This window comes from Triturus cristatus, chromosome 7, assembly GCF_964204655.1.
Source record: "Triturus cristatus chromosome 7, aTriCri1.1, whole genome shotgun sequence".
Taxonomy (NCBI): Eukaryota; Metazoa; Chordata; class Amphibia; order Caudata; family Salamandridae; genus Triturus; species Triturus cristatus.
Window position 1 is genome coordinate 124,828,564 of NC_140590.1, and position 27,180 is coordinate 124,855,743.

The window sequence follows — 27,180 nt, forward strand, 5'->3', positions numbered from 1 at the left end:
TGTACATTGTCCACTTAGGTGGTTACTGTCCAAACTGAGGTGGTGTGGTGGGCAATAGAATGACAGGTTGGAGAGCTACTCCGAGCTATGGCCCATAGTTAGATTGCAAGCATTCCTCCCCTAACCGTGTGTGTGTTTGATGTACTGCCTTAAGTGGCAAGGGTTTGCTCAAATGTGGTCTTGTGCTCACTGTGCCACCGGAACCAAGCTACACTGTACTGACAATCTCCAATCACGGCAAAACCAGTCTTGGGTTGTTTGTGCTCCTATTCATGGAAGACCTGACCTTGCTGTTTGGGCTGCACTGTTTGTACTTGAGCAGGGTCCAGACCGATTTACATTCGGCTGGGTCCAAATTGAGGTGGCATGGTGGGTAAAAGAGCTATTCTATGCCTGTTCAGTTAGTGATATGTGGTTTGTGTGTCATGGAATGGTACAGTGCTTGGTGATGGATATGACCCTTAGTATTTTTCTCTTATGTGAATGTAAGAGTGCCGCGGGGTAAAAGGGAATTATTATGCTGCCTGTGTGAACTCCAATCAGCTGCCCACCCGCTGAGTGTTATGTATTAGTGTGGGTTACATACTGTTTTGTAATTACATACACTCACTGAAGAAGGAAACTTGAATACATGGCACTCCGATTGAAAAACTTGTGTTTCAATTTTTCATTGAACCTTCTTAGCCTAAAAGGCAGAGCTTCGGTCTAATAATCTGAAGGTTGTGAGTTCGAACCTCTTAGTGGACATGTGTTTTGCGATATAAGTGTTTGCATTTTGATAATTCTCCAGGCACCTATTTTAGGGTATACTTAACATTCTGTCTTCTCCCAGATTCGTTTTGTATCAGGACGTAGTTTGTAAATTAAACATAAGCACTTAATACTTTGGCAGCTGTGTTTATTGGCTGTAGTTTAGATTCTTCTACATTTTCTGTTTGACAATGCATTGTAAATTATTAAGAAGGTACAGTATGGTGCTGGTTTTAATTGGCAAGTTGTGCACACAATACCTTAATTATTGAGCACAGCTGTTTGCTGCACAGCTGTTTGCTCTAAATCGGTGGGCATCCTGGTTGAGTGGCGGGATGCGATAATTGAGTGAGGTTAATCGGGCATTGGATCATCCACTAAAGAGTAAGTGGAGCATGGAACCAGTCGTATCAGCCACAGGAAAGCCTGTCCTCACTCCTGAAACTCTCTCAAGTACCCAGAGCCCAGCCCGCACCCTGATTTAGCCGCACACACTAATGCCCACTTGCTAAGAGCAGCTGGTAAAAGTGAGTGTAATGTACGGTGACCACCTCCCTCCAGAGACACTATTTCCACTCCTGGACTTTTGTGTGATAGCCTAATGTATTATGGGTATTGCAGTCTTGTTAATCTTCCACTGACCTAATTACAATAACACACCTAAAATTCAGTGGTTTGTAGGTGAATAGTTCAGGACTGGAGATAGTGTCTGTTGTGACCTACAGTGCGGTAGCCACCCTATTAGTAGTGTACTTTTCATCCTCTGCCTAAGCACTTTTCTTAATCTGCTCCATTATTCTAAATGTTGCCTGCTGGATGTGTTTATTGTGTCAAAATGGCTTCTTTTGTCATCTTCAATGCAAGATGGTGCACACTCTGAAATCTGTAAAAGTGCACTCTCTTAATGCTTTATTTTAATAAATATATTTAGGGTGATCACCAACCTCTACTTCAGTGTGGACACTTTCTCCAGTCCTTGTCTTCTCTCTGTACGTCACACCTCATTCAATATACCTCAGTGCCCCACAGCACTTACCTCTCATGACCTCAACTTGCCACCTTTCTCCGATCCTACCTCTAGATCTCGGTCAGCTCTCTACCCCTCTCTTCTCCTCAAGTGTCTCTCTCTCTCTCTCTCTCTCTCACTCTCTCTCTCTGTCTCTGTCTCTGTCTCTCTCTCTTCTTTCTGCATCTTGCTGCTCTGTTTGCATCTCACCCCCCTTCATTTCTCTTCCATTTACTTTACCTCCCTCTTAATTTCCTCTCTCTCTATCTTACCCTTTCTATCATTTTTGCCATCTATACCTTACCTTTCTCTACCTCTCGCATGCATTTCTACCTCACCATTCCCTCTTTCATTTCTCTCTCTGCCTCACAACTCACTGCCTGATCTCTCTCTTCCCCACCTCTCATACACTATCTAGACTCTCAATTTACATCACCTATTGGCCTTCTATGTCTCTCTTTTTATTGATGTCCTCTTTCCCTCGCCTTTACTTTTATTTTATTTCTTTCTCTCTACAATGCTCTCCCTACCTCTTCCACTCCATCTATCACTCCCTTTGCTTTCATCTCTCTTTCAATCTCCTTCACTGTTTCCGTTCACTCTCTCTGCTTCCAATGTCTCGCTCGTTTAATACATCTGTTTTACCTCTGTCTCTCTCTCTCCCTATTTCACCATTCTCTACTTCTCCCTCGCACTTCCTCTGTATTAGCCTCATCTCTCTACCTCATCTGCACCTCTTTTTCTCTACTTCTCATATCGTTCTATTTTTTATCCCACCGGCTCTACCTGCCTCACTACTTTGTTTACCTGACCTGTCCTTCTGTGCTTCACCTTTCTATTTGTGCTATCTCATTATAACTCACCTCTCTTCCTATCTTATTTCTCTCTAGACCTTGCCCCTCGGGTTGGCACCTTTCTTAGCAGCCTACATTTAAAACTGCATGAAGGCCTCTAAAAACAAGCATTGGCATAGCCAATAGGTCTCGCCTTTGGGACCTTATACGTTTTTTGCCATGCAACAGTTGATATTATTGCACCAAGGATATTGTGCTGCATAACTAAATACTTATAAGGTCCCAAAAGCGAGACCTATTGGCTATGCCAATGCTTGTTTTACTTACCATGCCGTTCAAACCTTCAATCACATTTTCTTTCCTGTGCCTGTTCAACATTTCCATCCCTCAAACCCATGCTCTCCTCCTTTTCTTGCAAAAAGAACAATCAGACAGAATGCAGAACCATGCCGTTCCAGTTTGAACCCAGCCATATGCAAAATCAGTGTTGACCCTGTGCCTCATGGAACAGTCCAGCCCGAACTCCCAAGCCAGGTCCTCCCTGGACTGGAAACAAGCATCCTAGTCCCGGTTTTGGGGTTTCACCCCTCATCAGCCAGGATAACTTGATTCCAGTGGAATGGAGAGCGCGGGACCCACGTCTGGGCATACCTGTCCCACTCGGGGTGACAAATGCAAAAAGAACAATTGATGGACAGAATGCAGAACAATGTCATACATTCACCCCAGTACAGAGATCCGGGCCTAAATCCATCATTAGCACGGGACCCACGTCTGGGCATACTAGGACGAGACCCACGTCTGGGCATACAAAGGGTGATGCCCTGACACCGGTCCCAGGATGCTTGTTTCCGGATCAGGGAGGACCTGGCTTGGCAGTTCGTGCTGGACTGGTCCCACAAGGAACAGGGTCGAGACTGATTTGCATATGGCTGGGTCCAAACTGGGGTGATGTCGTGAGCAAAAGAATGATGGATTAAACCCAGATCCTTGTGACTCGGGGTGAATGTTTGCATTGTTCAGCATTCCGTCCATCAATTGTTGTTTTGCATTTCTCCTCCTCTTCTTGGCATGTCTTTTGCATACACAGACGCTCACTCTTTTTTATATGTCTTTGGCCTGCTCTCCAATTCTTTCTCTCTTTCTTGCATACTCTTTCTGCTCCTCTGTCTGCAGTTCATTCACCACTTCGTGCAAACTACCTATGCCTCTCTTTCGTCTTCCATTCCATCTATTCTCGGCAGCTCTCACCCTCATCTATTCACCATACCACATAATTACCCTACACAAATACACTACACACCACACAATTCCACCTCACACAATTCCACAACAATTACAATTCAACCCACATAATTCCACTCCACACCACATACATCCACGCCACTCAAAACAAAAACACATGGGTATAATACATTATCATTTACAACACCAATAACTCAAACTCTCCAAAATGTAAGACCTTTGCCTTGCAAATGCCTGTTTCGTCAGAGCACTGGTCCTGGGCGTGGTTAGCAGAGCCCAGGGCACAGTCAGAGTCAGTTAGCACCAGTATCAGTTAGAAAAACAGTCGCGGTGACCAAGCCAAAAGGATGACTCTCTGAGATTGTGCAACAAAGACTGGTAAATTCTGTTATTGAGCATTAAAAGGATCTATGTGAATGGGATAAGTACAGTGAATGCGAACTGAGAGGGGAATAGGAGGAGAAAGTTAGTCGTTGCACCTTAGTGAGTTAAACTAAAATAAAGTTCAATTAGCTTGGTTACAAAGTGCAACCAGTGGTTAAGCAAGGCCGCACACCCCAAAGGCGAGGAGGCTTTTGCTGCCAGGAAACGGCCCGGTTGCCCTGGTGTGTGTGCGCGAGGAGGAAGTTGCTCCGTCATGGTTCTGCTTTTTGTCTCGTCCCTCCATCCCCTGTAAGATGCACTTGTTGGTTCACAGGACGAGCCCACAGGACGCGGGCGCACGAGCTCCTCGACTCCTCGGCTCCTCACGAAGTAAGTACACGAAACCTTCTAAACTGTGTTTATTGCATTGGGCGCTTAATTAAGCCACCAACAGGAGACAGAGAGCAGGCGCTGTTCTGGTGCCTAGCGCAGAGAAGTCCATGGTAAACCAGTACACGCTCAAAAAAGAAACTCAGCTGGACGATTAGGGGAGCCCCATTAACAGCCTTTATGGTGGAGACCCCATGTTGACCAAGGTGCTTTGTATTATGTGACGTGAGCATGCCTAAACAGAATTGCAGGGACCTTCTACAAATGTGCAGCAGGGGGGTGGTGGTGGTGGGGGGGGGGGCTTTAAACAGAATTGCAGGGACCTTCTACAAATGTGCAGCAGGGGGAGGCTCATTTGCGTTGTTTCTCTGGTCCATGAATGTTCTGCCAGGCACAAAAACACAGAAAAGCGTTAACCTTCAGTTGTATACAGAATTACAGACTTATTTAAGAGACTGCAGTTGTACAACGTATATTTGTTGCACTGAAACCATGGTGTTTGCTCTGTTACCCTGGAACCTCATATGTGGTGCAGACAAAACGTTGTAGTAAAAGGGCGGACAGCGGCATCTGACGAATTCGCTTTTGGAGAAATAAAAAGCAAAACACAGGTTCTTGAGTCCTTTGCATTATGTTATATACGGGATAAAGTACCCCCAACTGAGCATAATAGGGATGTCCCTTGAGCATAGAAAGCCACACGGTCTCAGGCCTCTCTCTGTAGGTTCATTTGTCTTTGAGTGACTTGCAGTAGGAAGTATTTTATTTCGTATTGTACAGTAGCGCTGTATCATAGTCTGTATGTAGCAATCAAGGACATGACATATGCAAACTCTCTGTGTGAAAGCCCATTAGATGAGGCACGAAAATCGGCTCCTTCCTGAAACCCCAGATCTAAGAACTGAAGAAGATGAACGAGAGCAAAGAACATCAGATATATTCAAGGAATGAGAAATCCCTTGTTGTATATTTAGAGTTTAGGAGACTCTGCATTACAGTGGACAACTTTTTCACACTGAAAAAGAAAGATTTGCATAATATTTGTGTCCAACCAAATAAAGCTAAAAGATACTGAATTAAAACCACTTGGCTGAGCAGTGGTGATCACTCGTCCATGTAAGACTTACAATCCACCCATGGCGAAGTCGCAACACTCTTAAAACAATACCATCTACTTCTTACCTTCGCTCTTTCATTGAAATAGAGCCTGATTATCAAAGTCTTTCTTTCCTGCCTATTGTGGTTCATGATCTTCATAACCTCAACTTAAACAACTAAAGTCAAAACATTTATTCAAGCCCCTGGGATGTTATGAGTCTAACCAGCTTCGCTTCTAAGACTTGAAAATGTTGATTTGAGCGGATACTGTGCTCCTTGATATGAAATGCTAAATACTAATTCGGTGTTGCCTGCCATGTGGTACTTTTGTGCTCTGTCAACCTGCCTATGCACAAGACCTCATGGACACTTTCATATGTAAAAACAGAAAGCTTTATCACATGGTCCATATTCGACATTAATTGCTGACCACTTTGAATGCTATAATCTGCTTATCTTTCAAAGGGATACAACTGTGGGACACAAACAGTGGAACATTTATTCATAAACCTTTCAATTCGTCATCCATTCCGATTATAGCCCACTTGTGCATGACTACCCGCGATTATACATCTGGGGCACCTATTTGGAAAAAAAAGGTCTTTGGATTTCATTTTTTTATATTTCTAAATTCATCTTTTCTTGTTAATTTCCTATGTTGGGATTCACATTCTATGTTATGAAACTCATATATCCTCTTGCAAGACACTTTTGGACATCTATTCTTGTTCTGTTTTGAATGTTTGAAGACTGAAAAATGTGTTGAAAATGTACAAGTTTTAAATATGGATATTTAGAGAATCTTTCAGAAAGATATTTAAATGTAACATGTTGTTATAGTGAGTATATTTGTATAAACTGGCAACCCAACTTCATTCTTTAATGGATCAGTACATCCAAAACTTCAATAGGGCTGTTGCCTACCTTCTGTGTAAAATAATTATGTTTCATGTGAAGTTCCCCGTAGTGAGCTGCAATTCCTCTTTTGTCTGTGCCGTGCAAGAATGAGAATCATCAAAGCCAGTAGGTCGTTTTTAACTGAAAGTTACTGAATTTTCCATTTTTGGATTTCTATATTAAGCCATCCAGGCACTTTGCCACATATTCATCTTTTCATCCATCCACCCATTGGCTCATTCTTTCTTTCACCCTCTGGACCAGCCACAGTACAACAAACAAACTCACCAATCATAGGCACCAGTTACCAGCAGGATCTATTGCATTCGCCGCTAGCTTGTGAGGGGTGTTAAAGTGCTTTGGTGGTGGTGACTGCTAATCTGATAGGCATGAAGTGCTGTTGGTAGCGTGCAACTGCTCGTATGGGAGGGCTGGAAGAATGCTTGTCTAGTGTGGATGGTAATCTGGGAGGAATGCCAGGGTGCTTCCTAGGGTGAAACAATGCTGCAGTAATCCACCTTTTCCAATTGTGAGCCTCGAGGTCACCCAAAAACTGGATGGAGCATTAATGACCTACGGAGTCACTTCTGCGAATCCATGCCCAATGCCCCCTGGACAGCTGCTCCACCCAACAAGCAGTCATTGTATTCACTAGTGAATCCCTGCCCAATGCCCCCTGGACAGCTGCTCCACCCAACAAGCAGTCATTGTATTCACTAGTGAATCCCTGCCCAATGCCCCCTGGACAGCTGCTCCATCCAACAAGCAGTCAATGTATTCATTTGTGAATCCCTGCCCGGTGACCCCTGGACAGCTGCTCCACCCAACAAGCAGTCATTGTATTCACTTGTGAATCCCTGCCCGGTGACCCCTGGACAGCTGCTCCACCCAACAAGCAGTCAATGTATTCACTTGTGAATCCCTACCCGGTGACCCCTGAACAGCTGCTCCACCCAACAAGCAGTCAATGTATTCACTTGTGAATCCCTGCCCAGTGGCCCCTGGACAGCTGCTCCACCCAACTCCCTCATACATAAATCACTGCTCCCCCTAATCCTGTGCACAACTGGTTGTGTTTACTGTCATCACCAAGTACCAGATACACCAGAGAACAGAGTCTCAGATCACTTCATCTAGATCATATAGTGTTTACTCCAGGACTCTGCCTCCAGCCTCACATGAAGAACTGTGCACAAGCTTGTACCAGCTGAAGCCAGTCAAAGTGCACCAACCCCAAAGCCACTGCAGCTCTGGTGTGTCCACACACCCGTAGTGCACACATCCAGTAAACTGCCCTTCACATGCAGGGTACATATGCACTACTGTGAGCTTGATGGCTGCAACTGCTCCGCCATGAGACATGGTCTCCATACTGCAGATGCGCCCAGGATCACTCATGCATAAACCAAAGAGGACTAATCTCATACACTCCATAAACTAACACATCACAGCAGAGACCACACAACTTGTCATCAGCCAATGGGATGGAGGGGCAGCAGCTTGGTCGAAAGCCCAGGAGCTGGCAAAATAATACACAACACAATCAATGCTGAGGGGAGGCAGGGAGCACATGACAGCAGCTCAGCCATCTGTGTGTTTACTGCCACAGTCTACACACGCCCGCTAACTTTAAATGCAGCAACATTGTTATGTGGGGATGTGATCACCATCCAAGCACTAGGGAGTCCACAGTGTGTCATGTCGCACTGTACCAGCCCTGCTGCTCCTGGCACTCATGCCATGGGGTGGTCCTGCTGTTCTTTGAGTGGTGACCGGCACAGCAGATGTTTGATGTGGATGCCACCATGCAAAGACATTTCCAAGTTGCATGTGTCAAAGAGTGTGCATTAGTAGTGTCTATTAGTTATGAGACATGGTAATTCATTACAGGTGGGATAACACAATTGCTGCCCAGAGATGTGCCAGTGGAGGAAAGAAGTAAAAAAGAAAGAACAATGGGCAACACTGGCATTCATGGTAGCGAAGCGTAATATCGCCCAACTGTGGGGCGCCAGTCAACCGCCTCAAGTGGGAAGTGGAGGGATGATCTGGACTGGTGTATGTTTAGGGAAAAATCAGTCTACATTGCCCGGGGATGCCCGGGGAAGTGGAAGACGTTGTGGGAAGCATGGAATCGTTACAGGGGCGATATTTGTCACCCGCCAGATGGGCAAATAGAGACTGAAGCGCTTGAATCCCCTTGATCTATTCAAAATAATCACTGTGTATGTTTTGGATTGTGTACAATGTCAATGAGAAATGTGGAAGTCATCTACCTGTAACCAATTGAGGTGTCTTGGTCGAACAGTTTAATAAAAAATAAATAATAATAAAAAAGAAAGCAGCAGAGCCAAAGCCCTGGGGTTGCCTTTCTTATCCAACCAAACTGAGCAACAGGCGCACCCCTTTGGCACCTGACTGAGGTTAGTGTAGCAGAGCAGTCCAAGGCTCACTCAGGGAGGTGGTGAGGGTTGAAACTAAGAAAGCACCGCAAAAAATGACCAATAAGACCAAATGTTTTCATTTCCACCAAGTTTTGTTAACTTTTAAAGAGAAAAACTACTTTGCCACAAAACTAAACATGAATCATAAAACTGCAAATTGTGCACGATGACAACTAGAACTCTCTAGCTGCTAATAAGCTAGAAATCTGTGGAAGAATGTCTTGAAAGTCTGTTTGTCACTTAGTTCTAAATGTAAAACTCCATCCTATCACATTTCTCAGAGGTCACAATTTAGAATCAGTTCTCATTGCATTTGTCAGATTTTTCACAATGTGAACTTCCTTCATAGTCTATTTGTCCTGAGGTTATGTCATTCAATGCCCCCTTGCACTGCATGTGAGGCGGGGTCTGCATTAGCAATGTCTTTACTGGTAATGAGCAATAAAGTGTCTTCATACACATTCAACTCAATACTAAACATGACATTTCAAATGTACACTATGAAAACGATACTTCTTGTAAAGTAATGTAATGCAAGGTGGATTTGTAAAGCACTGCTTGTCACTTGCGAAGGTATCCAGGCACTGTGAGGGTATCCAGGCGCTGTGAGGGTATCCAGGCGCTGTTAGGGTGTCCAGGCGCTGAATCCAGATCTCTTTAGACCCCCCTGGACTAGAGATCCGTGGAAAAAGGTCCTACGTAGCTAAGCCATGTAACGTCCTTTCCCAATATATGTGCTACAGAGTGACTTTTAAACTCCCTCAAGGTCATTTGTCACAGACCTGACACTATGTAACTCCCCTCCTACTGGATTTATCTGAGATTCCTGTAGTGTTTGTCAGAGCGTTGAAAACATGTGAATCCCATTCCTTGCTCCTGCTGCATTCCTCATGGCTCCTACTCTACATGACGTGTCACATGTGCACCTATAAGGAAGGCACAATGCATCTGCTTCATGAGCAGGCTAAAGCAACGTCTGTTTAATCAAATGCTCAAAACCAATAACATCAAAAGGGGAAGAGGAAACGTTCCTTCCCTCTTCACTGCCTTTGAATTATTTACTTTGTGCTTCATAGAGGTCATGCAGAGATCTCAAGGGGCCTCTGACAGTGCTCCAGTGCTGAATACCACAAATCCCCTCGCTACAGACCAGACCACAGATCTTCTTTTACACATTTCAGTCACTCATTCACTGGTGGGGCCCATAACACCAATCATTCATTCATTTGCTTTCAGATCAATGGTCCTTAAGAGAGAGGGGAGTCCTTTCTCTATTCCATGCGCTGGAAGATGAGAGGAGGATTTCACCAATCACCTGATGCGTAACAACAAGTTCACCTATCCCTTCCCTACCTCACCAGGGTCTTAATATCTATATAACCTAGCAGTTCCTCCCATACTATTGGCCATGGATCAGCTAGTTGCTGGGAAAAACGACATCTTATTCTTCTAAACAATATACATAAAAATACTAATAATAACCCAACACAGTTCTTAAATGAATTAAAAGTTTTATCTAATCAAAGCATAAGGAAATCATATAGCATTCAATATTTTGGTTCGCATATTTACCTAATCTGGCTAAATGGCGACCTCTATGTCAAATTCAGATCTTTCGTCTCCATGCCCATAAATTAAAGAATTAGTTCGTAAGTTAATTGGGCATTTGATCAGTCCATCAGAGTCTCTGGCAAGCAGCTGTCCAGCAGTGTCACCGTCCTCTCCGTCAGCATAACGTCGGGCAATCTGGTAAAGTGAAAGTGTGCGTGTGTTATGACTACCCTCTCTAGTCTACTTTTATAGTAAAATTTCGATAACAAATGTTACAATACATGTTTTAGAACAAATTCAATTGGTTGAACCAGAATCATTCTTCCTGATTTCCATACATTTAATGTTGCATTAGATGTAGTTCTCAATTTATTAATAAAACTGTAACAGTTTCTAGGCCATCCATGACATGTTTATTCCCATGCGGGTTTGTGTTCATGGTGTCATTATTTATAACAGTTCATGGTTTAAGGAAATTCATTGTTTAAGGCTTGGCACTCCTCCTGGTGTGTCCTTCACGAGTACCGTCTGCCTGGGGTCAGGACGAGGTTATTGTTGCTCATCTTTTAGCGCAGGCGCACTTCACTCAGTGACTTCTGTATCTCGTCTGTCTGTCAAAATAGGGATGGCAGCCATTTTGTGGCCACTCCAGAAAGGTCAGCTTAAGCAAAGAGACACAAAACGTAATTAATATTTTGAAATGACTATTAAAATGTTATTCCCTCACTAAACCCTCTATGTGTGTGTATTTATCTAGCAAAGCAACACGCATTGCGGTTTATACTCACAATTTAAAGCACAATTCACAAATCACATCACAAAAGCAACATATAACATGCAAATTCTAAATATCTGACATTAATACGCGTACAAAATTAGTTTACATATTAATCAGGCCATGCAAATGCGATTCCCACGTGTATTTTCTAATTAGTAATGTTGATTAATTAAACACACCGCAAACCATTAATACTATTAAAGTTAATCAATTATTCATGTTTATTCAAAATGATAAAATGGAGGAGGTATACGATTCTTAAGGCAAACCTCGCTCCAGCAATCCCCCCTTTGGTGATTTTATCACCACAAAACACACAAATTTAGTACCCTTTTACGGAAACTTGAAATGACTTCTTACTCATAACTCAAAATTCAGTTTCTTCATATTCATCTCTTTTTGCTTTCTTATACATATTGTCTTTCCACTCATCTAACGCTATCTCTTCAAAATCCTTTTTTGGATCTTCTCCTTTTCTCTTAAGTTTTTCTCTTTTTATTTTATTATTTGTTTTCTTTTTCCTGCAACACATACACCCAAATCTTTTCACTAACACTGCAACTATCACACATGTTAATGGAAATAGAATTTTACCTATAACAGTATTACCTATTTTAACTAAGAAATTTTTAATAGCAGCTATTTTCTTTCCCATTCTTGTCCATACATCTTCAACCTCCAGTGGTACAAGTTCATCGTGCAATTCAGTAATATTTTTAATGTAAATCTTTAGATCTTTACTTTCGTCTGGAATGTAAGTGCAAAAATGTTGAACTTTCAGCATTCCGCAGACTCCACCCTCGTTTGCCAAAAGAATGTCAAGGGCAAGTCGATTTTGCATCACCATAGCACGCATGGCAATCATTTCAGTATTAACCAATAAGAGTCCATGAGCAGTGCTTGTTGACAAGCGATCCACTACTGTAGATAATCTTCTAATTTTATTTGCATTCAGAGTTATTCCCACTGCCGGTATCAATGCACAAAAGATGTCACCCACAATTTCTGCCCAAGATTCTCTCTTTCTACGCACTAAATGACTATTTAAACTATTTACACCCTCTTCTGTGTCCATGTGAAAAATTTTGGGAAATACCAGGCCTACATAACATGTGCCATACCAATGGTCTGGCAAACGATAATATGCCCTGTTTCCACAGATAAAATATATTCCAGGAAATACTGGATCTCTTCCACCTTTGAATCCCCATCCACCCATGATTCGGTATGTATCATGGCACTCACTATTACCTACAAACAGGTTATCATATGCAGTTTGATTCCTTCTTATACAGAGTTTTCCTTTCTGAGGCCTATCTAAAGCTATTGTTGGTGTTGACTCTCCTTTTGTCAGGTGTTTCTCCATTTCTATGTCCCAAGCTGTTTTCTCAACCTTTCCTTCTGATGCCTTTTTGTGCATCTTTTGCCTTCTTTCCTCAACCATATTCAAAAATGTATTTTCTTCTTTCTGCAAACTGCATGTCAAATTATATTTAAACACAGCTTCTAATGTTAGTTCACTAGTCTCTAAGAAAAATTCACCTAAAACCTTTGCAGGTCTTACCTTATTTAACTTATTATTAGCAGGCACTAATGCAAAAATGTTAACTACATCTGAAAAACAATACTCTAATTTCCCTAGCTCATAAAATAAGCTAGCTATTACACTACATGTTATTCCATAAGCAGCTGGAAGGTGATGATAAGTCACTCCCTCTGCCACACAAGCAGGTAACTGCATGCAGACGTAGCAGTCCCTTACGTCCATAGTTTTTACATATTCATACAATAATTTTGAAAATACATTACTAGAGAAATCGTTAATAGACCTATCTTTATGCAAATTAATATTTGTTTCTACAGTCGGTACTACCTTTGAGAATTTACCTATGTTAGTTTTGTTTTGACCATTTCCTTCTATTGTATCTATTGTGACGTTAAATGATATTACAAGAGCTAGGATGCTCCATAAAAGCATTAATAATCCTGTACAACAGCAACATGTTTTACACCATCTTTTCATGAATGTACATCTACTTTTACTACCATCTGTGTTAGCCATTTTTCTAAATAGACCGTGTCTTTTGACTTAGCCTCTTCTACTTTGTGACCAGTTTCTACCCCAAAGCTTCTAAGCTTCTACTTGGTTCTACTAGTTTTCTACTTCTTCTCTTTTATTATCGTTCTCCACATCAACAGCTTCTTTGATTATTCAGGTTGGCATCTCATCGTCCTTTTCCTCCTTCACCCAATCAGGATACAGAATTTCCTGAATCTCCGCTTCTTCCTCTCCAATGTCGGACAAGAGAACTCTCAGGATTTCTGATTCTTCTTCTTCTTTAACCACTTTCATTAAAGCCTCCTCTGGATTTCCTTGACTATCTGCCTCTTGGGATTCTTCAGGCAGGGCCACATACGTCCATTCCGGCGACTTATACTTCTGGTTAGGTTTTCTTGTTCTTCCGGATTCTTTTGTTACAACTGTTTCTTTTTCCTTTGATTTTTCCTGACTCGTGACTTCATTCACCTGTTCAGCTCTTGGTAATTTTACTCGTCACAGTCGATATCTTAATATTTTTATTTTGTTCGGCCAAACTTCTGGTTTTACTGTTCTTCTCAATTTACTTTCTTTGACATTCTTTTCATTCTTTTCTTCTCTCCAAGCTCTCTTTCCCAGAACTCGACCTTCAGGTATTTCGTTTTCACTCCCTTCTGACTCTGTCCCAACTTCCTTTTCCTTTTCACCAGTCTCTTTATCCACCACTTGTTCTGGTTTCCCTACTTCTTTCCCTCCTCGGGTCTCCGACACGCAATCTTCCTGCTGGCTACTTGTCCCTTCACCTAGCTGGATGTTGCAGTTCCCTACACCTCCTCGGGGGGGGGAACAACCTTTACAACGCAACTTTTACAACGCACTACCTTTACAACGCATTTTTTACAACGCATAATCCATTACAACGCATGACATTACAACGCATGACACTACAACGCATTTTTAAAAACTACCTTTACAACGCATTCCATTACAACGCATACTACCATTACAACGCATACCATTACAACGCATAATATTACACTACACTATCCAACACTTACCCTACTGTTGCACCCCCTGGAGTTAGAATAGTAATTTTTACCCCTATACTATCCAACACTTACCCTACTGTTGCACCCCCTGGAGTTAGAATAGTAATTTTTACCCCTATACTATCCAACACTTACCCTACTGTTGCACCCCCTGGAGTTAGAATAGTAATTTCTACCCCTATACTATCCAACATTTACCCTACTGTTGCACCCCCTGGAGTTAGAATAGTAATTTTTACCCCTATACTATCCAACACTTACCCTACTGTTGCACCCCCTGGAGTTAGAATAGTAATTTTTACCCCTATACTATCCAACACTTACCCTACTGTTGCACCCCCTGGAGTTAGAATAGTAATTTTTACCCCTATACTATCTAATACTTACCTTAAATGCAATTTAATATTATGCGTTGTAATGGTATGCGTTGTAAAGGTAGTATGCGTTGTAATGGAAATGCGTTGTAAAGGTAGTTTTTAAAAATGTGTTGTAGTGTCATGCGTTGTAATGTCATGCGTTGTAATGGATTATGCGTTGTAAAAAATGCGTTGTAAGTGCATGCGTTGTAAAAGTGTGCGTTGTAACGACATACATCCCTTCGGGGGTCTTCCGCAATCTGTCCCTTTCTCTCTGTACCTGTCCCTTCTTCATTCAAATCTATCAATTCAGGTGGAATTTCTCTCAAATTTTCATCTGGGATTAGTTCTTTTTGACTTTCTTTTACTGCTTCTTCTTTGTCTTTTCCTTCCTTCTTTTTAGGTTCTTTACTGGGACCTTTCTTTCTCTGCTCGTCTTCAGAATCTGAGCTGTCAGAAATCTGCAGGCTTCCTCTCAGAGAGACACTTCTGAGGACGAGAATCTGTTTTGGTTCGTTTTCCCCCCTTTCAGGATTTTCACGTGTTTTTGGTTCTTCGTGATCTGATTCAGTACTTGACTCTGATTCATCATAGTACTCTTTCTCCTTGCAATCCACTGGATGTGGTATTCTCAGGGTATGGCTGGCATGGATCCAATTTTTCAGTCCAGCACACTTCACAGCTGTTGTCGTGGTCAGAATGACTTGTCTTGGTTTTCCCCACCTGGGAACCAAACAATTTCTTCTTCTGAAGACCTTTATCCTCACCCAATCTCCTGGGCTTAGATCATGGGCTGGCTTCTTTTCAAGGGTGGTGGCATCCGCTCCAACCTGATGAAACACAGAATGAACTGCGTCAGCCAGGCCTTTACAGTACTCCAACACCATGTCATCAGAAATCGTCATCAGTTTGTTGACTGGTATGTAAGCATGCCTCATGGCACGTCCCATGATTATTTCATGAGGACTTAACCCTGTAGTTCTATCTGGGGTTGCACGTATGGTCATCAATACTAGAGGCAAGACATCAGGCCATTTCATTCCTGTGGCTAAACACATTTTCCCAATTCTGTTTTTGATTGTACCGTTCATTTGCTCAAACACACTAGAAGCCTCTGGTCGGTAGGCACAGTGCAGTTTCTGTTGTACATTTAATGCTTCACTGGCCAATTTCACAATCTCATTATGGAAATGCCCTCCTCTGTCTGATTCAAGGGTCACTGGAAACCCGAACCTAGGGATGAATTCCCTCAAAAGCAGCTTTGCTACTGTCAATCCATCATTTCTCCTTGTCGGGTATGCTTCTACCCACCTGGAGAATAGGCAGACTATGACCAGAACGTACCTCAATCTGTTACATGTTGGCATCTCATGGAAATCTATTTGCATTCTGGTAAAAGGCCCTCCTTCTCGGCCTAATGTTCCTAGGCTCACCACTGTCTTTCTCCCAAGATTGTACTGCTGACAAATTAAACATCTCTGACATAGGCTCTCTGATATAATTCTGAATTTTGGGTTGTACCAGGTAAACAACCTGATCATAGCATCTCTCCCTATGTGTCCCTGGCCATGATATATCCGTGCCATGGTAGACAACATGCTATCAGGCATGACTGGTCTTCCATCTCGATAGACCCACACATGATCCTTTTCCCTTGGTGCACATCCTGCTTTTACCCACTGCCTTGTTTCCTCATCTCCTGCTTCCTCCTGCAATTGCCTCACTTCTTCCCATGTCCCTACAACGTTAGTAAACATTAAGGAATAGGAAGTCATTTCTTTCTCCTTTGCCCGATAGACTGAATAATGATTTCTGGCACAGTACTGTGCCATGTCATTGGCATAACGATTGCCGACAGTAACATAATCCTCCCCTTGGTTATGGGCAGCACATTTCACCACAGCCAATTGTTTAGGCAGCTGTATCGCCTCAATCAATTTTCCAACCACTTCAGCATTCTTTATAGGAGTTCCACTTGAGGTCAGGAAACCTCTTTGCAGCCACAACTGGCCAAAATCGTGGACAACTCCGAAGCCATACTGGCTGTCAGTTATCACAGTCACTCTCACACCTTTCCCAATTTTGCATGCTCGTGTCAGAGCCACTAATTCTGCTACTTGGGCAGATTTCACTCCTTTCAAATAGGATGCTTCCATCACTGCTGAAACCGTACACACTGCATATGCTGCACTCAACACACCTTCTTCTGTTCTCAAACATGACCCATCAACAAACATTACATAATCATTTTCTGCCAAAGGTACATCTTTTATGTCTGGTCTTGGTTTCGTACAATCCTCAAGCACATCCAAACAATCATGATCTGCTTCATCTCTCACTTCCACATTCTCACCATGCAGTAACAACGTTGCTGGATTCATATTCACACATCTTGCAAGGCTCAAATTCGTTGCACCTAATATGACTTTTTCATACTTAGTCAGCCGACTATGTGTCATATACTGAGTACGACTCCTTGTTAAAAGAATCACCACATCATGAGGTACAAACACTTTCAAAGGATATCCCATCACGATTCCTTCACTCTGCTCCAAACTTCGACATGTTGCAGCTACTGCTTTCAGACAACCAGGTAATCCTACGGCTACTCGATCAAGCATCGATGAATAATATGCAATTGGTCTCCTCAATCTTCCATGCTTCTGGATTAACACAGAAAGTGCACATCCATTTCTTTCACTGCAATACAACTCAAATTCTTTTTCATAATAAGGCATACCCAATGCTGGGGCTTCACACAATCCATCTTTCAATCGTTTGAATGCTGCTAATTCTTCTTTGTTCAATTCAAGGGGATCTTTTACATCACTCCTTGTTAGCCATACCAGAGGTTTTGCAATCAGCGAAAAGTTGCTGATCCACTGGCGGCAGTAACCCACCATTCCCAGAAACATTCTCACTTCTCTTTGAGTCATGGGGGCTCTCATTCCTTTTATGATTCTGATTCTGTCTATTGTTATTTTCCTCAATCCTTTTTCAATGTTATATCCCAAATACTGTACTTCCTTCTTACAATACTGCAGTTTAGCTGGGGACACTTTTAGTCCTCCATCTGCCAGGTGATTTAGTAAAGCTATAGTGTCTACTTCACAAGCTTCACAAGTTTTCGACGCCACAAGGAGGTCGTCGATACTGCACTAGTACTGAACTCTCGGGCATTTGCAGACTTTCCAATGACTTTTTCAACAATTGATTAAATATTGAGGGGCTTTCTGTATACCCCTGTGGGATTCGGCACCATGCCAAAATACGATCTCCAAACCGAAATGCAAAAATTTGCTGACTGTAGTGATGCAATGGAATGGAAAAGAACGCAAGGCACAAATCAATTACTGTATACCATTCTGCATCATGGGGAATCTGATGCAAAATCACTGATGGATTTGGCACAATGGGAAAGCATGGTACAACGACTTTGTTTACCTTTCTCAGGTCTTGCACTATTCTGAATTTCCCATTTGGCTTTTTCAGGCCCATTATAGGTGAGTTACATGGACTGCTCATTATCTCTATAAGAATTCCCTGCTTGAAAATTTTCTCAATTATTGGAGTTACTCCTTCAATTATTTCAGGTGTCAATCTATACTGAGGAATGTTCGGATAACTTACTCCATCTTTCACAGTAATTTTTACTGGGTCTACATTTCTCATTAACCCTACATCTTCTCCGGTGAAATCCCAGACCTCTGCTTTTACAGACAGTTTCAATTCTCTGGGCAGTTCATCTGGATTATTGCATATTTTCCAATAGTTTCACATTCTCTGTTAGCTACGGTCATTTTGTACAATACATCCTCATCTGGGGTTTCAAAAGCTATTCCATCTGGAGTACAAAATATAGTGCAGTTCATCTTGCACAACAGGTCCCTACCTAGCAAATTCACAGGACTGGTGTCACACACCACAAATCGGTGCATTTCAGAACATTTCCCTATACTAACCTTTACTGGTTCTGTAAGGTACGTTTTTAACTGTTGGTTAGATACACCAACTACTTGGATTGTTTCATCCGAAAGAGGAAGATTCTTAACATCAGCTGATCTAACAGTAGATCGAGTAGCCCCAGTGTCGACTAGGAAAATAATGTTATCATCATTAATTTTTCCATCTACAAATGGTCCTGTCTGGTCTACTTCTAGAGTTGCGCCAAGTACGCACTCTTCTTCCTCCCTTCGGCACCGTCAATAATCCATTTCTGAGTCCCTCTCATCATGTTGCAGCCAATACTGCGAAACAGTGCGAGCGCGTGATGGTTTATTTACCTGTTCTTCATTGTAGAATCCTGATTCCTTACTATACTTCTGTGAATTTCTGTTCTGTGGAAAAGGTGGTTTTGGCACCTGATTCTGGGAGTTAACCACCTGCTGCTGTTGCTGCAGTTGACCACCCACCTCTTTCTGCACCTCTGGATTCAACGATCGATTTTCATTATTAGTATTTGGAGGGTTCTTACACTCGGATTTCCAATGCCCTAACTCACCGCAATTGTGACATGGGAATTTCTTTTTTGCTTCTTCTATATTACCTTTCCCTTTCCCTGTACCAAATCTTGGTCTTACTCCTGGATTGTTTGCTTGTTCTACCAACTGAGCTTCCTGTCGTTCGGCTACCTTTACCTGTGCCCACATTGCCTTTTCTTTCAGTTTTCGCTGTTTTGCCTCAATCTCATCTCTGAAATATTTTGCATGTCTCAAAACTTCATCTATTTTCTTATTTTGCCAATCAACTGTATGCTGCTTTATCATATCACCAATTTCTGGGCGTAAACCATATACAAACCTGTATACGAAATGACTCAAATCTTTATCATTCAGGTTCTCATCTCCACTGAACTGTTTAAAAGCCTGAATTAGTCTCTCATAATATGCATGTACTGACTCCTTGCTTTCCTGTTGGGTTCTGTCAATTTTTACCCAATCAGTCTCTTTACGGGGTACCTTATTTTTCAGAAATGCCATAACCTGCTCATATTTCTTCATTACCTCTGGGTCAGGAGCTCCCGTCTTAGGGTCCCTAGGATACTCCTGAGTGGGCCAATTTATCATCAGCTTGCACTCTGTCCACAAATCTGCTGGTACTATTATATCGAATAGACTATTCAAATCTATCCATAATACTTTTGCCAATTTTACAAACCTGTCTACCTGCCTGTACCACTCGTCGGGCTTTTCGCGTAGTCGAGGGAAATCATTTGTGAAAGACAAAATGTCCTGTCTTGTCCATGGAACATGGACATACCCTCCCCCTGGAATCTCTCTCATGAGGTATTCTGTTGTTACCTTTTCTTTCTCTCTAACAGGAAATGCTGAAACTGTCTTTTCTGTGATATTATCACGTCTTCTACACCACTTACTTCTCCATCTGTCAACATCTCCCCATTTTCTCAACAAACCAATTATGTCCTTAATTTGACCTATCCTTCCTGTGGTATTCATGTTCTCTATATCCTTCTCAGTGAAATCAACTCGATAGGATTTTTGCAGTGCTTTTACTCTGTCAAAATCTATTCCCATTTCATTTGCAATTTCCTCTAATCTTTCATGCAGGTTTTTCGCTCTCCAAGTTGCACTCTTACAGAGAAACAGCAATTCCTCATCCTGGTAGTTTTTCAGTTTTTCAGTAGGGATAGTTCGTACTATTAATTCTTCCAATACCATTCGTAATTTGGCCACATCTATTGACTGGGATTCTTGATCCTTTTTCTGTAACTCTCTGAGCCATTCGCTTAATTCATCTATGGAAGGTCCTACTGGGTTGTTTACATTATTTTGTTCTGGGGCCTTTTGTGGTTCTAATGCTGTTTCCATTGTCATTCTGCTCTTTTCAGCATAAATCTGATTTACAAATGGATTATTTGAAACATTCGGTTCAAACACATTTATTGCCGGTCCCCACGGATTGTCAATTTGACTCCGTTCAGCGTTTTCAATTGGATTTTGGTTTCTGTATGGTACTGTCAAACAATGTTCAGTATCTTTTTGTTTCTCAAAAATGGGCATTACTGGACCTATTCTTACTGGAACTGTTACAGCTTCTAGATTTTTGGTAAATTCTCTTATTTTCTCGGTTAATTCTAGGGTAGTTTTTGCCAGTTCCACTGAATTTTCCCCATTTACCCTTCTCTCTGTCTGTTTTTCTATCTCTCTTGCGGAGTTACTTTTCCCTAATTCTGGTGACATAGTCCCTGCTTTAATTATTCATAATGTTTCTCTCATTGGGGCACTTGGTGACAATGCCTTTGGTTCTGGTCGATACGGTGGTGGGTTTTTGTAAAACACCTCATCAAGAACATCATCTTCTGATTCATTCACTTCATACCCACTCAAATCCGCATTACGCCTTTTCTCAGTGCATTTTCTCCCTTCATTCTCTCCTACCATTCTCACAGGATACATACCCTCAGTCATACTTGCATTCCGCCACCGTTTCATCCTGTCGTCATGTGTCTCATGTCCGTATGATCTACCGAACATGTATCGGTAACCCCTACCACTTCTCTGCTTTTCTCGTTCATGCATTTCGTCTTCCCATTCCGTCAATGCCTCAAACTGAGTCGGTCTAGGTCTTGGTTCTAAGTTCATCATTTTATCTCTGAGATTTCTCAAAACAGCCAAATTAAAGGAACCATGTTCTGGAAACACCAGGACTCCATCGTCCTTGGTGTATTCTACCCAATTATCCAACCAAATACAAGTATGATACCCATATTTCGCAATCATTGTAGATGCGGGTGTTTTCGGTGGAGGAAGTAACTGTCCTTCCCTAGTCTCAACTATTTTATCTTTCTTAAACCACCTTTTAATTTTCCCAAACCACGATTTCTTTTTTTCTGGTGGCTGGTAATACATTTTCTCGATTTTCGTGTACCGTTTAGTCTTCTTACAATTGTACCGCTATTCTGTCCACTCACAGCGCGACTCTTACTAACGCACCAGTCAGGAGCGTCTACGTCACTATCACAATTCTCCAATCTCAGCGCGACTCACACTAACGCACCAATCAGGGAGCGTTTACGTCACACTGTATTCCTCCAACCCTAGCGCGGCTTTACACTAGCGCACCAATCCGGAGCGTTTTACGCCTCCAATCTACTGTCCAATCCCAGCACGGTCGTTCTGACGTCAGCAGCCGCTGCGGCAGCTCTGCTCTGCTCCCGTCGACCCCTCCTTTACAAGACCGCTCCGTGAACTTTTACTGTAACTTTTACGATTCGATTAGTAACAACACTAAAACATCTCCATTGTCTGCTTTGCTAACCAAAGAACAGCAAAAAACCTTTCTCACAAGAATTCCGTCTGTCCCGAGAGCAGCGCTTACCTCTGCCCTACTACGGAATCGTTACTTCCGTTGATAAAGTAACACATCCCTCTACTTCACCCTTCTATCAAGCATTAGCTAATTGTTTCTCTGGTATTTTAGAAATAACCTAGAGTTTCGCAATCAACCCGAATGCCTTTTCATTCACACTCGTTCATACAAGAAAATGTAGTACATACGCACAGAATCCTGTCTATCCCGAGAACAGCGAACAGTCTGTCCTACTATAGAATTATGACATACGTTAACAAAACAGCGCTTCCCTCTACTTTGTCCTTCTAACAAGCTCAGAGAATACCTGCTACCTTTTCAGTGATAAGCGTTATCGGTATGCCAATTGGTTTCCTGGTACTTAAAGACCAAAATTTCACAAGTGACCTTCGCTTTCATACACGCTTCTCTCACACCGAGAATTTTTCTAATGGCAACACACGACGACGACGCCGAATCGAACCCAGACAATGCGCCGTTCAACTTCACTTGTCACACGTTTTCCCTGTGTACCTACAGGCTACAACAATCCCGTCTTTCCAGAGAGCAGCATCTACCTCTGCTCTACTACGGAACTGTTAAAACTTCCGACTTCCTACATCCCAGAAGCCGTGCAAACAACATATAACTCGACGCAACTCAACATAGAGTGTTAGTACATAAACCAGTACCAATCAATAATCAATAAGCTATTTACAAGCAATCGTCGCTAAACCCCAAAAAATAGCTAACCATCATTCTACTACCAGTAAAACTGCTCCAGCGCTGAATACCACAAATCCCTTCGCTACAGACCAGACCACAGATCTTCTTTTACAACCACATTTCAGTCACTCATTCACTGGTGGGGCCCATAACACCAATCATTCATTCATTTGCTTTCAGATCAATGGTCCTTAAGAGAGGGGGGAGTCCTTTCTCTATTCCATGCGCTGGAAGATGGGAGGAGGATTTCACCAATCACCTGATGAGTAACAACAAGTTCACCTATCCCTTCCCTACCTCATCAGGGTCTTAATATCTTTATAACCTAGCAGTTCCTCCCATACTATTGGCCATGGATCAGCTAGTTGCTGGGAAAAACGACATCTTATTCTTCTAAACAATATACATCAAAGTACTTCAAATAATAACCCGACACAGTTCTTAAATGAATTAAAAGATTTATCTAATCAAAGCATAAGTAAATCATATAGCATTCAATATTTTGGTTTGCATATTTACCTAATCTGGCTAAATGGCGTCCTCTATGTCAAATTCAGATCTTTTGTCTCTATGCCCATAAATCAAAGAATTAGTGCGTAAGTTAATTGGGCATTTGATCAGTCCATCAGAGTCTCTAGCAAGCAGCTGTCCAGCAGTGTCACCGTCCTCTCCGTCAGCATAACATCGGGCAATCTGGTAAAGTGAAAGTGTGCGTGTGTTATGACTACCCTCTCTAGTCTACTTTTATAGTAAAATTTCGATAACAAATGTTACAATACATGTTTTAGAACAAATTCAATTGGTTGAACCAGAATCATTCTTCCTGATTCCCATACATTTAATGTTGCATTAGATGTAGTTCTCAATTTATTAATAAAACTGTAACAGTTTCTAGTGCATCCAGGACATGTTTATTCCCATGCAGGTTTGTGTTCATGGTGTCATCATTTATAACAGTTCATGGTTTAAGGAAATTCATTTTTTAAGGCTTGGCAATCCTCCCGGTGTGTCCTTCATGAGTACAGTCTGCCTGGGGTCAGGACGAGGTTATTGTTGCTCATCTTTTGGCGCAGGCGCACTTCACTCAGTGACTTCTGTATCTCGTCTGTCCATCAAAATAGGGATGGCAGCCATTTTGTGGCCACTCCAGAAAGGTCAACTTAAGCAAAGAGACACAAAACGTAATTAATACTTTGAAATGACTATTAAAATGTTATTCCCTCACTAAACCCTCTATGTGTGTGTATTTATCTAGCAAAGCAACACGCATTGCGGTTTATACTCACAATTTAAAGTATAATTCACAAATCACATCACAAAAGCAACATATAACATGCAAATTCTAAATATCTGACATTAATACGCGTACGAAATTAGTTTACATATTAATCAGGCCATGCAAATGCGATTCCCATGTGTATTTTCTAATTAGTAATGTTGATTAATTAAACACACCGCAAACCATTAATACTATTATAGTTAATCAATTATTCATGTTAATTCAAAATGATAAAATGGAGGAGGTATACGATTCTTAAGGAAAACCTCGCTCCAGCAACAGGACCCTTCTCTTTGGCAGACCTTGTCCTCTGCGCAAGTAAAATGGAACAGGGAGAAGGGAAGGATTAGACTCATATGCCATAGGTTCAAAAGAAGAGACCAAGCATGTGGCAGCTGGGGTGATCTGGCAGGGTGGGGCTACGGCCTGCTTTAGCACTGGTGGCGCCCGGTGCCACAGTCTTTTTTGGCACCCCCCATTACCTCCTTCTCCATTCATTCCCTCTCTATCACTCTCCAACAGTGCACCTCATTGCTCCAGCCCCTCTCTGACATACGTTTAATTTTTTAATGGCGTCACTTATAGTTCACTCACAATTAGTTCTGTGATCTGCTTGGTGCATGTTTGTTACAAAAGGCACATTAACCCTCCTCTCTACTTCATGATGAGTCAATCAATCAATCAATTAATCAAATCAGCTATATTCAGCTGGCATGCAGCCATAAAAGTATGAAATAAAAACAATGAAGGAATATAAAACAACAAGGGACATGTGCAATTATGATGATTCAAATAGCCTGCGTATAACATCTATAATAAGGCCTTCTTAAAGTGCTATGGGGCATATTTACAAGCTGGCGAAAAAAAACGTATCGCCGCTTTTACGGCCGTTTTCAGCCGAAAAGCGGCGATAATTGTATTGCTTAATTAGCAAGGCCACGCTGACGCGTGAAACCTTGTATTAGCGTTGGGATTCTAACGCCCAGCTTTGCATCTCTAATGAGATGCAAAGTTGGCGTTCCTGACCTGACATGACTAGAGAAATGTCGCTAAGCGACATTTCTCCTATCATCAAGCCCCACGCTATGAAGCATAGCGGCAGGAAAAGTAGCGATAACCCCTGTTATCGCTACTTTCCTTACGCCTGCTTCAGGACTGACTTAGCCATGATATCCTATGGAAGGTGGATATCATGGCTACGTTTGTGAGTCCCTATCAGCAAGCTAACGCCACACTACGTGAGATTATCGCTGGGTTTCCAGCGATAATCTCACGTTAGGCAGTTAGTGCTAGGATTTTTATCGCTGAGGAGATAAGTGTTGCTAATAGCACGCTATCTCAGCGATAAAAATCCACGCTAGCCGGCAATAATTATCGTAGCGCTAAATGCGCTTAACGATAATTATCGGCAGTTGTAGCTGATATGCCCCTATGTGTTTTGGGACACTAAAACAGAACGTTAATCTGATTTTCACCCATATGAATTAAAGTCCCACCTTATAATTTAAAAAACATCAGCTTAGTGAAGGTGCATTGAGTGTCTGGAGCGTACAGCAGCCCTTACATATAGGCTTACACAAAAACATGTTTCATCATCACACAGTTGTCAAATATCTGGACTTAATAAAAGACAGTAAGAACACTTTATCATATTTATTATAAAATCCCCCCCAAAAAAATCAAATGAAGCATTGAGAGTTTACAAATATTGTTACATGGGCAAACACGCAATTCTAAATTCTGATGAAAACTTGAAGGAAAGCAAAGTAGATATTTTATTGAATCTGCCCAAAGGTTCAACAGTAAAGAGCATTCCCACCTTCCTCGCCCAGTACACAAATATCTGCTGAGGGTATTGTCATAGAATGAATGAATACGTTTTATTTGTATGATTACCTAAAATCACTACAGTTAAAAGTGCGTAAAAGGCAGAAAAACAATCAAATTTAAAATCAACTTTAAATACCAAAATACTCAGTTAAATCATGCAACAATTTGATGTGTGATAGATTAGCTCTCATCCCAGTGTCTTGTAGCTGTATAAAATTTCTTTATGGCGGGCTTGAAACAGGGCTACTATAAAGTTTGGCTATATTCGATTAGGGGTCTTCAATAACGTGTTAGTGCTTTTTAAAGGACCAACCTGCCGCCCTTTAGAGATCTGCAGTTTGCAGCAATGTGTCTAGGCAGCTCATGGTAGAGTCTGTGGGGTCGAAAGTGACCATTATGGCTTCGGATCCTGTGGGTAATAGAAGATCATGCTGAAATAGGGCCCCTAGGAGCGCGACACTCGTCTGGCGGTTGCTCGCTCCCTGCTGTGGCCATTTTGTCTTTCAGAAGGGAGCGAGGGTGCTCTACACATTTTCCACAATTGGCCAAGCCTTTCCCAGTATCCGAGGTGCACAGCTTGCGGACGGCATCGTTTGCTGTACGAGTGCCCAGGTGGAGGGAGATTGGCCTGAGATGGATTTGAATGGCCTGTTGAATGCCGTGCAGCCTACAAGGATATGAGCAGTGATTGCACTGTCTGCACTCGATGATGCATGCGAGCGACCCCAGGTCGGATACAGTTCTCTTAAGGGAAGCGGAGATAGCCTGGCTGCTAAGATCTGATTTAAGACCCGTTTCTCATGGTCTGATGGAGGTGGGCCTTTTGTTATTAAAATTGTTTGCTGCAGTTTCATGGTTTCATGGAGATCCATTGCCTGGAGAGAGTCCAAGTCTAGACTAGGAGACCACAGATGCGGTTGCTTTTTTATTATTGTTTTAATGGTTGTACAAATAATTATATTTGGTCCCAGTTCTCCATATTCAGTTGCACGGATTCCTTTGCTGCCATGAGTTTTGAGTACCAGGGGTTGTTGGGTCTGGTGAGTGCCTTCATAGAATTATCTGGGTCTGCAGTTGCCAGGTAAAAATACTTTGCCAAAGCTGCCAGCCCTTCGAGCTTTGTTGGATAAGATCAAATTCCAGGCAGACCAAGGTATTTCTTGTACAGTGGGGAAGATGTAATAATTTCTTGTAGGCTGAGCACTGTATTTTTTCCAGATCCTCAGCTAGCATGCCGGGGAATGCCTGCTGCGGATAGTTGACCGATGGAAGCAATTT

At 42.1% G+C, this 27,180-nt stretch overlaps 1 protein-coding gene across 2 annotated transcripts in view; it reads left to right on the top strand.

Annotated features, from left to right (window-relative positions):
* The first annotated feature begins 4,110 nt into the window (after positions 1–4,110).
* The window catches only part of LOC146809010 (sialic acid-binding Ig-like lectin 13), a 522,687-nt gene continuing 499,617 nt past the window's right edge, over positions 4,111–27,180 (top strand). The window contains exon 1 of one of the 2 annotated variants that reach the window (XM_085615798.1): positions 4,111–4,548. The gene's annotated coding sequence lies outside the window, so the exon portion shown is untranslated. The remainder of the gene's footprint in view (positions 4,549–27,180) is intronic. The other variant, XM_085615799.1, reaches the window with a different exon arrangement.